We start from the raw sequence: 12,802 nt of genomic DNA, 5'->3' as shown, positions 1-12,802 counted from the left end.
AGTAAAAGAAGTGGTGGCACAGTAGTGAAGCTGGGGTAGCGAGCGGCTTGGTGGGGAAAGGTCCGGCTACACGCTGGAGCATCGCGGCAGCCACCGGGGACGCCTCGGGCTCAGAGTGACAGTGAGGGCGGCTTCACGGATTCCTCTCTCGCCTCCTCGTCCTCGGTGAGTCAGAGCTGCAGTGAAGGATATCAGGAGGTTTTTAGAGAAAACGAAGGGAAAGAGGTCTGTTGTAGTGGAGCAGTTTTTCCCAGATCGTGCACGCCTGCTGGCCTCTATTAAGTTTTTACAGAAACCCTGACCTATCAATTTGTACAACACTCACTGAAAACCATGGTTGGGGTCAATTCCTGTTTTTCAATTCCAATTCCTCCTACAAATCAATTCAAAATTGCAATTACTTTTTGCATTCACAGAATATTCTTTATTGGAATTGAATTGAAAAGGGAATTAAAAATTGAATTGGAATTGACCCCAACCCTGTTGAAAACAAAACAAAAAATACAGATCTGGTTCTTCAAATCTTCACTCTGGTTTCATTCTGTGTCGTAGTTCATTTATCTTGCTGTTAATTGCACCACCAATTACACTCTTTGGGGTACTGGGCAATTTTTTCAAGGTAGCCCCTAAAAAACATGTATCACATAGATTTAATGACTTGCACATAGATATATAAAAATCTTTTAATAAACATACCACATATCTTTGAGAAGGGTTCATTAGTTACATATTGCCACAGTAAATCAACATTTTTGTATGTGGGTGTATTTAAATGTTTTGGTGTATGCTCTTAAACTTGTCTTACACTAGTTCATAGTAAAATCTGTACTTGGCGAAGCAGCTATGCAAAGGCAGTCTTTTCTCCATTAATACCTTGCTTAAGCATTACATTGATGTGGCACAACTGGACTGAAATGTGAAGTATTTGCTCAAAAGTCAAATTTAAATGAGACATGAAAGTTTATATTGTCAAGGATCCCATGGCACTATTCATTATTATTATGTATTAATATGTCTGAAGCATTAATCCAAGGTGATTTACAAGGTGTTGTTGAAAGAGTGACGTGGCTGAATTCTAAGTCAGGCTTCCCTCAATCAGGTCTAACAAATTTGTTATGACTCCACCTTTACTGCTGTGTAGTAATCTGCTGGTACAAAATGGCTGCACCCCAGAGGGTGGTGGGTGAAGTGAGTCTGTAGAGCACTTTGGGATCTTTCCAGCTGCTACATGTAAGGTATTATTATTTATTAATAAATTAACTTTAGTCTCTGAAACTAAAACAAAGGCCAAAGGAACATTTCAAATGCTAACCCTTTGTGTTCTATACAGTTAAAAAGGAGAGTTAGAAATTTTGTACAACAGCATTTACATACCATATATGGCTTCCACCTTTAAGCGATCCAGAGGTGTCTTTTTCTCCGAAGTTGGATCTCTCTTGCTGCCACCACCACGAAGATTGCTCTTTAATAATGTTGGAAGTGAATCTGTGACACCCATAATTCAATTACATTCTTATTATCAACTATAACTATGAATATAACTGATAATGTAGCATCATTAGATTGTTTACAACCAATATTTGTTTTCAATATATATATTTTTACCTTGTCTTTGTAATATTGTAGACCAAGAGTGTTATACCTGTTTTGGTGATTCTTTGTCAGATTCAGAACAATTTGCTGTGGGGCTGTCAGAACCACTTGATGGTGACACACTTTTGTCTTCATTGCTGATAAATGTGGCTTTTGTTACAATTTTTTTCAGATTGTCCAAAAGGTCTGGAATCTCTGGAGAAAAAAACCTTAGTATTAAATGATAATCATTTCTAGTAATATATTTAATACAAAGTGAAAACAAAACCATCAATGCCTGCAATTATACTTGAGAGACTTGCTCTATGTTATTGGGAAACTGACCTTTTTGTGGGTCATTAACATTAGCTACGAAAAAAATAAAAAAGATAAAATACAACAATTACCAGATCTAATGTAATGCATATAGTCATTAATGTAGGATTATGAAGTTATGTTGAAAAACTTTATTTAATAATCAGTATTATTAAACTATTAGACAGTGCACATTAAGAGTCTGTATTGTGGTTCTAGATTACTTCAGTATGATCAACTATAATACATTACTCTGGAATCTAAATTACTGAAGAATAACATTTATCAAGGTAAGGAATTATTTGCTATAAATAAAAAAACTTACCATCAACCATACGGTTTCGAAGACATTGGTTTTCATTTTTAAGTCTTGTGTTTTCCTTTTCGAGCTGCTTAACTTTTTGCTGTAGCTCAACTTCACTGGACTCTTTAAATGTCTGTAGAATATGACGGGATCTAATTCTTGAAGCTCCATCGGTTTTCTTTCTTATTTTGTGCTGTATTCAGAGAGGAAAAGAGTTTAAAATGAAAATATATATATATATGAATATGATTAAAAAAAAACAATCCTGCAATACATTTATTTAATATTTGCAGTAATTATCTCACCGGTAACTGTGGTTCATCAAGGTCACTATCATCTGAAATTTGAAGTTTTTTGTTTGGTTTAGGTACTCTCTTCATTTTAGGACAGGGCATTTTTGTTAGGTCATTAAGTTTTCTTCTTAGTTCGCCTTCTTTTCCTAAAATAAAAATAAAATAAATAAAACCCTGCATTATGTCCACAGATATTTGGGGATTATATTTATTTGTCATAAAAATACTGTGCTTTGACCATACAAATTAAGATGAACAGCCAACACTGAATCAAAACTGAAGTTAAATTATATCTGGTTTAATTTATTTTGTGATTTGGGGGATTTTATTGTAAAGCACAACACACAATAAATCGTTCTTACAAATGCCAGTCAAGTATGACGAGTTTTAGCGCCCTCACCACCACCTACCATGTTATAAGAGTATGTTAGAAGTACAACACATTAATAACTTAAACATTCATTTCAAATATACTGTGATTGTATATATCAAATAGCATGTAAAGACTTTAATGTTTTTTTTTTAAATAAACATTGTTACCAGTCATAATGATCTGCGCTTCATGGACAGGCCATCCACCTTTTGGAGGTTTGTTCGTGTCTCTCCACTCTGCTCTGAAGTTTCGAGTCGTCTCTTCGTCATCATCAGCAATGCTGAATAAATCAAAATTGCGAAAGCAAGCAGTGGGAATCATGCTGTAAGAGTCTTTGTCGACCCCGCTTTCCCACTTCACCAACGCGTGCATCACCGCCATACTACCTTCACCTTCTCGTCCGTTTTTTCTGCGCCTTTTTCCCCCGACAAGTCACGGCACAAAAAACAGTCCCGCTCTGCATTCTGGTACTTGGCGTTCTTAATAACACCAACAGGGTGTAATCGCATAGACCACTCGAGTATAAAGTACTACATATCCCATCAGTTACAGTTTTTTTTCATCTTCTGAAACTGCAATTTAGCACTTTTAACTGTTTCTTAGTGATTCCTAGAATTACTAACCGGTATTGTAGTCAATGTGTTTATAACCTTTTTTGTTTAACGATTTGTGTGTTATCCTATGGGATCCCATGGTCTTTGATTTGGTCACGGAAGTGATTTGTCTTTGATTTGTTGATCTAGAGTTGAATTTTAATTAGTTTTTCCCTTTTGTATAATTAGTGTAGTGCTACATTTAGTCTTTGTTTTTAAATAAATTTGACAATTTATATCTTTGGAATTGGTGTCTGCGTCCAATTATTACAGAAATTGAGTTCTACAAGACTCCAGGATTCGTGATAAGGTGATACTATGAATTCACTTCTTTAATTGAAATGTATAAGTGTACCTTACGCTACATATATGTATGTATGTATGTATGTATGTCCAATTGCTTTGACAATACAAATGAATTGAATTGAGAGGGAGAGAGAAAGAGAGACAGACAGACAGACAGACTGACAAACAGAAAAACAGACAGACACAGACACACACACACACAGAGCCAGCCAGCCAGCCAGCTCAGCGATGACATCACGAGCCTCTCTCAGCTGACTGCTATGACATCACAGAGCACGTACATTCCGTTGCTTGCCGTCTGTCAACCACTCAGTCACTGCCAGCCAGACTGGCTGGCTGGCTGGATGGGGGGGCTGCTTGCTGCTGCTGCGTACCTTAGCAAGCTTATTTGCTTGACCGGCCTTCCTACTCCTCTGCCCACATGCCCACCTATGCCCGATCTGCTGTTCACCTGGATCACAGCTCCGCCCCAACAAGGCAGAGCCCCCCAAGAATGGTACAAACTCACCCACGATCCCCTCCACGGAAAGCTTTAGCAAAAGGCAAAAGCGTTATACGTAATGAAGAGGAACCCGAGTCCAAGACGCATCCGACCAGCCATACATATTTGTGTGTATTAAAGATCACATTTTCTTACATTTAGTTTTTCTGTACTTTATTACATCTTATTGTGATTTATAAAAGTATTGTTTCTTTTCCATATGTATGTATGTATGTGTGTGTGTGTGTGTGTGTGTGTGTGTCTGTCTCTGTGTGAAAGATAGTGTGTGTGTCTGTACGTGTGTGTGCCTGTCTCTGTGTGAAAGTGTGTGTGTGTGTGTGTGTGTGTGTGTGTATATGTCTCTCTGTGAAAGTGTGTGTGTGGGTGTGACAGTGTGTGTGAGTGTCTGTCTGTCTGTCTGTCATGTAACTCGCACATCTGTGAGGGCACCATTTTTGCAGAAGAGATGTACACATTTTGGAGCAACATATGCTGCCATCCAGACATCATCTTTTCCAGTGACGTCCCTGCATTTTCAAACAGATCACATTTTATTACACTTTGTTTATCTGTACCTTATTACATCTTATTGTGATTTATACTTGTAATGTTTCTTTTCCATATATATGTATGTACAGTGGGGGAAAAAAGTAATTGATCCCCTGCTGATTTTGTACGTTTGCCCACTGACAAAGAAATGATCAGTCTATAATTTTAATGGTAGGTGTATTTTAGCAGTGAGAGACAGAATAACAACAAGAAAATCCAGAAAAATGCATTTCAAAAAAGTTATAAATTGATTTGCATGTTAATGAGGGAAATAAGTATTTGACCCATTTTCAATGCCCTGGCTTAGGGAAGGAGGTTCTCACCCATGATTTGACGGTACATGGCCCCGTCCATTGTCCCTTTGATGCGGTGCAGTTGTCCTGTCCCCTTAGCAGAAAAACAGCCCCAAAGCATAATGTTTCCACCTCCATGTTTGATGGTGGGAATGGTGTTCTTGGGGTCAATTCTCCTCCTCCAAACACGGCGAGTTGAGTTTATGGCAAAGAGCTTGATTTTGGTCTCATCTGAGACCACTTTCACCCAGTTCTCCTCTGAATCATTCAGATGTTCATTGGCAAACTTCAGACGGGCCTGTACATGTGCTTTCTTGAGCAGGGGGACCTTGCGGGCGCTGCAGGATTTCAGTCCTTCACGGCATAGTGTGTTACCAATTGTTTTCTTGGTGACTATGGTCCCAGCTACCTTGAGATCATTAACATCTTTACATCTACATTTACATTTACATCTTTTTGTGATTTTTAAATGTATTGTTTCTTTTCCTTATATATGTATGTATGTATGTATGTATGTATGTGTGTGTGTGTCTGTGTGAAAGTGTATGTGTTTGTGTGTCTCTGTGTGAAAGTGAGTGTGTGTGTGTCTGTCTCTGTGTTTGTGTGTCTGTCTCTGTGTGAAAGTGAGTGTGTGTGCGTGTGTCTGTCTGTGAAAGTGTGTGTTTGTGTGTGTATGGGTGTGACAGTGTGTATGAGTGTCTGTCATGTAACTCGCACATCTGTGAGGGCACCATTTTTGCAGAAAGAGATGTACACATTTTGGAGCAACATATGCTGCCATCCAGACATCGTCTTTTCCAGGGACGTACCTGCATTTTTCAGCAGGATAATGCCAAACCACATTCTGCCCAGATTTCAAGCGCATGGTTGCATAGGCAGAGAGTGCGGGTGCTAGCATGGCCTGCCTGCAGTCCTGACCTGTCTCCGAATTGAGAATGTGTGGCGCACTATGAACTGCAAATTAAGACAACGAAGGCCCTGTGCAGTTGCGCAGCTGAGGAAATGCATAATGGATGAATGGGGGAAAATCCCGCTTGCTAAACTTAACCAAGTGGTGTCTTCAGTGCCCAAGTGCTTAATAAGTGTTATTAAAAGAAAAGGTGATGTTACATAGTGGTAAACAGTCGACTGTCCCAACTTTCTTGGTTTCTTTTCACTGCTAATGAGATGCTGTAGAGTGAGTTAGTTATATTGCTTTCAGGAGCTCTAATCGTATTGATGAGTTCATGCAGCATTTGTAATTGAATTTCAAAAAGAAATCTTTGCTGTCTGGCCTGTGTGTATGAGATGTACTCTGTCAATCTTTGGCTAACAACTGAAACATTGGTAGAACAGAAATGGCAACATAAAAAAGAAAAGTACATTTTAAAAGAGCACATTAAATAGGATGAATATACAGTTTTTTACAATCACTTTGTCACTAATTTCAGAACCTTGATGTCATTTTTCAAAACTCTAGACACAAAACTCAAAACGGTCATCACTTGTAACACAGGCTGTCCAATGTTCAAAACATTGCATTGTGCATTCATATCTTTAAAGAAACCTAGCACTTGCAGACTTGTTGGTTCAAATAACTCATTTATCATGAAATACCATAGTAACATAGTAACACAGAAGATACCGATAGTTTCACTGTGTAGTTGTTCGTACAATCATTAAATATTGTAGTACAAAATATGTGATACATGTTTCATTATGGTACTACACATAAATACATCACTGTAAAAGGACTAGTAGAGAGAATACTACAGACACAGTGGAATCATTGAACAAAATCTGAAATGTATTGATGCAATACAATCAAATCACACCATAGGTTTCTTTGAATCCATGCAAAAATAATTAGCTACAAAAACGAACAAAACTACAGTAAAATGTCAACTGCAGTGTTCCTCACCTGGCTTAGTGTAAAAAGCAAAACAAAGGATTGATTACTGTACTTCTAAATTTCCATCAGCCCTGTGTTCAGGTTCAGGTTCTCACAACCATTTTTCACAAGAGGCATCTTGAAACTGAACATACCTGAACATACTCAGTCATCAGCTGCTTTACTCTGTCTGCATTTCTTTCAAAAGGCACACTATACTCTGTGCTACACATTGGTATGCAGTATACAGTCATTTGACAATTGAGAGTAGCCTAATGTTTAGTGCATGCTGAAGACTTGCCGCTTCTCAGTACGGACATTTCTGATGATTGAGGCCACAGTTGATCCTGAGTTGATTCTGAGGTTTGATTGAATCATTGTAGCTGCCTCAGTCATGGTCATGCCATGATTTACAACATGTTCTACAACTATTTCTCGGATTTCACTGGACACTATTTGCTGTTGCTGCCGCTGTCTGGTCCGTGGCCTTGTCCTCTACCACGTTCCCCCAACACCTCTCAAATGAGGCCCATGGCTGCCTCTCTGGTGAGGCCTAAGCCCTCCTCTATGACGAGGCCCACGACCACCTCTCAGAAGGGGTGCATGTCCCCTTCCATTCCTTTGACCACCACGTCTTCCTCCTCCCACTGCTTGACCTCTATTGTGACCTGGATGACTTGCCGGCTCCATGTTATCACTGTGTTGCTGGGGTGGATAGCACTCATTTCACTCGATACTCGTACCACAATGTGAAATCAATCATCAATAACCAGTTGGCAGTATTGGAAAAGCAATTACAAGGGCCTGCATACATACAGTAATGTCAAATCTGATGTGGAAGAACAATCATCTTCAACCAGGTTGGAGCGTTAGTTGCAATGCCTTTAATACACGCAGCGTGGAGAGGAACAGTGACTCAAGAAGATCCCAAAGTCGCTCTGCCTTCATTTTAACAGTCAGAGCTTTTATACACAAAAATCAAAGAGCTGGTTATAATCAGAAAGTCATTACTATGTTATCTTAAAAGTTAGCTAAGCAGAATTTATATCATTATAGGACAGAGTTCATAGATCAACACATGGATTAGGGAGCAGGCACTTCAATCATACTGTTTGACATTGTCTCCAAGATTCTCATCGTAAATAACAAGCAGAAATCAAACTACCTTCTGGCCTGACCTTCTAGCTTGACCTTATCTTTCTTAAGTATACAAGAGAGAAAAACAGGTATTAGAGAAAGAATTTCTAACTTTCCTTCCACACTGAAAACATGGTGTGGAAAAGTGCTACATGATGATGAATGATAATGAAATATTACATCCATAGATAATGTAGTCCAACTGGTTCATGCTCCTCGGTTATTGGTGTCAATGGATCTCATTATCCTGAAACTTTCATGATCGAAACATGGAATACTGTTCGTCAGTTTCCATAAAACTATGAATTAAGAGTAATGCAACAGTCACTTATCATTTTGAGCAGCTGTATCAATTGATAGTTAGATCTTTGTAATGAAATGAATAGACAGTGATCTCAGATGTAATGTGTGAATTGCATTTTGAAATGGTAATACTTTGACGTTAAGTTGTATCATTTTAGTTCAATGAACAAATGATCTGAGGTTGATGTGTATTGTGTCCAAGCAATTGAAAAATGTGCATTTTGATCATCGGGTGTGAGTTTTGTGTCTAGAGTTTTGAAAAATGACATCAAGGTTCTGAAATGAGTGCCAAAGTGATTGTAAAAAAGTGTAATATCAGGGGACAGTGGCTATTACTGATCTGGCCTTCCGTGGCCTCTGTATTAATGTAACAGGTCACATTGTATGTGTACACTGATACTTGATAGTATAATATAGTACAAGTAAAAAACATACATAGGTATCATAGAAGTATTTTGCAGAAATGATTATGGATACTTATCAAAATGGAGAGGAAATGCTAAATCCAGTCTCCCCAGGCTGAGCTTCTATTGCTACACCTGCTAAGTGGCTGCTGGCCCCACTATATGGATAGAGCCACACCAAGTACAAGAGTCTCCCCATTGCTATTTATATCTCCCTATCCAGTCTTCTATACGTGTCAGGTATACAAGTGTGTGTGTGTGTGTGTGTGTGTGTGTCTGTCTGTCTGTCTGTCTGTGAAAGTGTGTGTGTGTGTGTGTGTGTGAAAGTGTGTGTGAGTGTCTGTCTGTCTGTCTGTCATGTAACTTGCACATCTGTTAGGGCACCATTAATGCAGAGATGTACACATATTGTTTATTTTCCATATATATGTATGTATGTATGTATGCATGTCCAATTGCTTTGACAATACAAATGCACTGAATTGAGACAGAGAGAGAGAGAGAGAGAGAGAGAGAGAGGTGCTAAGGCACATTTGTAACATAAATTAGGGAACATTTGAAACATGCTTAGGGAACATTCATAAGAACATAAGAACATAAGAAAGTTTACACACGAGAGGAGGCCATTCGACCCATCATGCTCGTTTGGTGTCCATTAATATCTAAGTGATCCATGGATCCTATCCAGTCTATTTTTAAATGTTCCCAAACTTTCAGCTTCTACCACTTTCCATCTTGAATGCCTTGAAGCCCAATTTCCATTTGTTGTCCCCTGGTGCGTGTGTCCCTGCTGATCTGGAAAAGCTCCTCTGGTTTGAGGAACCTTTCATGATTTTGAAGACTTGGATCAAGTCCCCACGTAATCTCCTCTGTTCCAGGGTGAAAAGGTTCAGTTCCCTCAGTCTCTCCGAGTAGGACTTTCCCTTCAGACCTGGAATAAGTCTGGTTGCTCTCCTCTGAACTGTCTCTAAAGCAGCAATATCCTTCTTGAAGTGTGGTGCCCAGAACTGTACACAGTATTCCAGATGAGGTCTAGCGCATTGTACAGTCTTAACATTACTTAAATTCTACACTTTTGACGATATACCCTAGCATTCTGTATGCCTTTTGTATTGCTTCCCCACATTGTTTGGATGGAGAAAGTGAATCCACATAGATTCCTAGGTCTTTCTCATGCATTACTTCATCTAGATCTGTACCTCCCATAGTGTAATTATAGTGGACATTTTTGTTTTACTGCATGTATTACCTTGCACTTGTCCACATTGAATTTCATTTGCCAGGTGTCAGCCCACAACTGAATTTATCTAAGTTCCTCTGAATAGCATGTGCTGCCAAGATTGTATCTGCTAAGCCACCTATTTTAGTATCATCTGCAAATTTGACAAGGTTGCTAAGTATCCCAGAGTCCAGATCATTAATATAGATTAGAAAAAGCAAAGGCCCTAGTACTGATCCCTGTGGAACTCCACTAACAACCTCACTCCAGTTAGAAGTGACTCCTCTAATCTGTTTCCTATACATCAACCAGTTCATAATCCATCTACTTACATGACCCTGAATGCCTACAGCTTCCAATTTGAGGATCAGTCTTTGGTGTGGAACCTTATCAAAAGCTTTTTGGAAATCTAAGTATATCATATCATATGCTTTCACGTGATCTACAGCTGCAGTTGCATGTTCAAAAAAATGTATTAAGTTAGTAAGACATGATCTGCCTCGTCTAAACCCATGTTGACTATCTCCAAGAATATGGTTTTCATTGAGATGCTCCTCTATTTTCTGTCTAATCATTTTTTCCAACATTTTACAGGTGATGCAGGTGAGACTGATTGGTCTGTAATTTCCTGGCTCAGTTTTGTCCCCTTTCTTGTGGATTGGTATGAAATTTGCTGTCTTCCAGTCAGTGGGAACATCCCCTGTTCTAAGTGTCATTTGAAATAATCGAGTTAACGGCCTATACATAATTTCCCTCATTTCTTTAAGTACTGTTGGAAATATCCCATCTGGCCCAGGTGATTTGTTTGATTTTAATTCTGCTAGTCCCTTTAGTACCTCCTCCTCATTTATCCTGATCTCTCTTAGGGTTTGACTGGATTGATTGTCAACCTGTGGCATGTCATCTGTTTTTTCTTTTGTAAAAACCTCTGTGAAATACTCATTTAGAATATTTCCCACATCTTGTTCGTTTTCCAAGATACCTCCATTTTTGCCCTTTATCTGTTTCACCTCCTCCTTAATTGACCGCTTGCTGTTGTAATTTTGAAAAAAGCTCATTGCATTGGTTGTAGCTCCAAGAGCTATGTTTCTTTCTATTTCCCTCTTTGCTTTCCTGATCCCTTTCTTAAGATCTCTTTGCAGCTCAACATATTCTATGTATTTTGTTTCATCACCATCCCTTTTGTATGTGCTATACAACATTTTCTTCCTCTTTATATTTTTTTGCATGCCTCTGGTTTGTATGTATGTATGTATGTATGTATGTATGTATGTATGTATGTATGTGTGGAAGGAAAGTTAGAAATTCTTTTCTCACAACTGTTTTTCTCTCTTGTATACTTAAGAAAGATAAGGTCAAGCTAGAAGGTCAGGAGGCCATAAGGTAGTTTGATTTCTCTTTTTTATTTACAATGAGAACCTTGGAGACAATGTCAAACAGAATGACCTACGTGCCTGTTCCCTAATACCATGTATAGACCTATGAACTCTGTTCGATAATGATATATGTTCTGCTTAGTTAGCCTTTAAGATAACATAGTAATGACTTTCTAGCATGTATGTATGTATGTATATATATATATATATATATATATATATATATGTATGAATGTATGTATGTCCAATTGCTTTTGACAATACAAATGAATTGAGAGGGAGAGAGAGAGAGAGAGAGACAGACAGACAGACTGACAAACAGAAAAACAGACACACACACAAACACACACACACACAGAGCCAGCCAGTCCGCCAGCCAGCCAGCCAGCCAGCCAGCTCAGCGATGACATCACGAGCCTCTCTCAGCTGACTGCTATGACATCACAGAGCACGTACATTCCGTTGCTTGCCGTCTGTCAACCACTCAGTCACTGCCAGCCAGACTGGCTGGCTGGCTGGATGTGGGGGCTGCTTGCTGCTGCTGCGTACCTTACCAAGCTTATTTGCTTGACCGGCCTTCCTACTCCTCTGCCCACATGCCCACCTATGCCTCTACTCCAAGATACTTATACAATAGAAAAACTATGGTAATAATAATATAGCCCAAGACAAAAAATATTAATCTTTCTAGACTGTATTAAAGTTCAGCACTTCGGAAAAATAGAATTATTTTGTATTTCAATAAAACAAAAATAATTACTGGTATCCACACACCCAACCAATGTAAATGTCACGGACGGTGTTAATTAGCTCCTTAATCACCATTACTTATTATATTTATATTTCACTTCACTTTATGCAATATGGCTTGTGTATTTTGTTTGGTTCTATATTGCCATTATTTTGTGTGTTGATTATCTTTCACTTTATTGTTTAATTTGTTATTCACTTAGTATTATTTTGATTGTTTGCACGCGTGCCTTATTATTTTTGTTTCTTCTTTCTTTCACAACTCACCTGGGTCCACCTGCACTCTTCACACGCGTCCCCACTTAATCACCCTGCCCTGGGAGAGGAGAGGATTATCTGCTGTAGTCCACTTTCCAATGTGGGAGGTCTCTGCGGCTCATATCTCATTCAATTATTTATTCATTTATCCTACATCAAGTTTATTTATTTTCCCACGTTTCATTCAATCACCATCAGAAGCTCTCTGTGCTAAAAGTGGCAGCACATTTGTCTCACACACATCAAACTCGCCTTTTCCTGCTTCCCAAGCCTTATCAACTTACTCAGACCCTCGTCAACTTACTCAAACCCTCTTCAACTTTGGTTAACATTGCTCTGCATTCTAACAGCTATTCTTTCTCCTATTCTTAATTTCTTACAAGAAATGTATTCAGGTTTTTTTATC

General features: G+C 38.7%; 1 non-coding gene across 1 annotated transcript; it reads right to left on the bottom strand.

Moving 5' to 3' along the window:
• Positions 1–4,221: 4,221 nt before the first annotated feature.
• On the bottom strand, positions 4,222–4,336 carry LOC136733202 (U5 spliceosomal RNA). The gene has a single exon (XR_010810106.1). It is a non-coding gene; the product is annotated as a U5 spliceosomal RNA (small nuclear RNA).
• Between the last annotated feature and the right edge of the window lie 8,466 nt (positions 4,337–12,802).

Source organism: Amia ocellicauda, unplaced genomic scaffold, assembly GCF_036373705.1.
Source record: "Amia ocellicauda isolate fAmiCal2 unplaced genomic scaffold, fAmiCal2.hap1 HAP1_SCAFFOLD_35, whole genome shotgun sequence".
In the NCBI taxonomy this organism is placed as follows: domain Eukaryota; kingdom Metazoa; phylum Chordata; class Actinopteri; order Amiiformes; family Amiidae; genus Amia; species Amia ocellicauda.
Note: the sequence above shows the minus strand (reverse complement) of the source record. Positions and strands in the feature narration are given on the sequence as shown.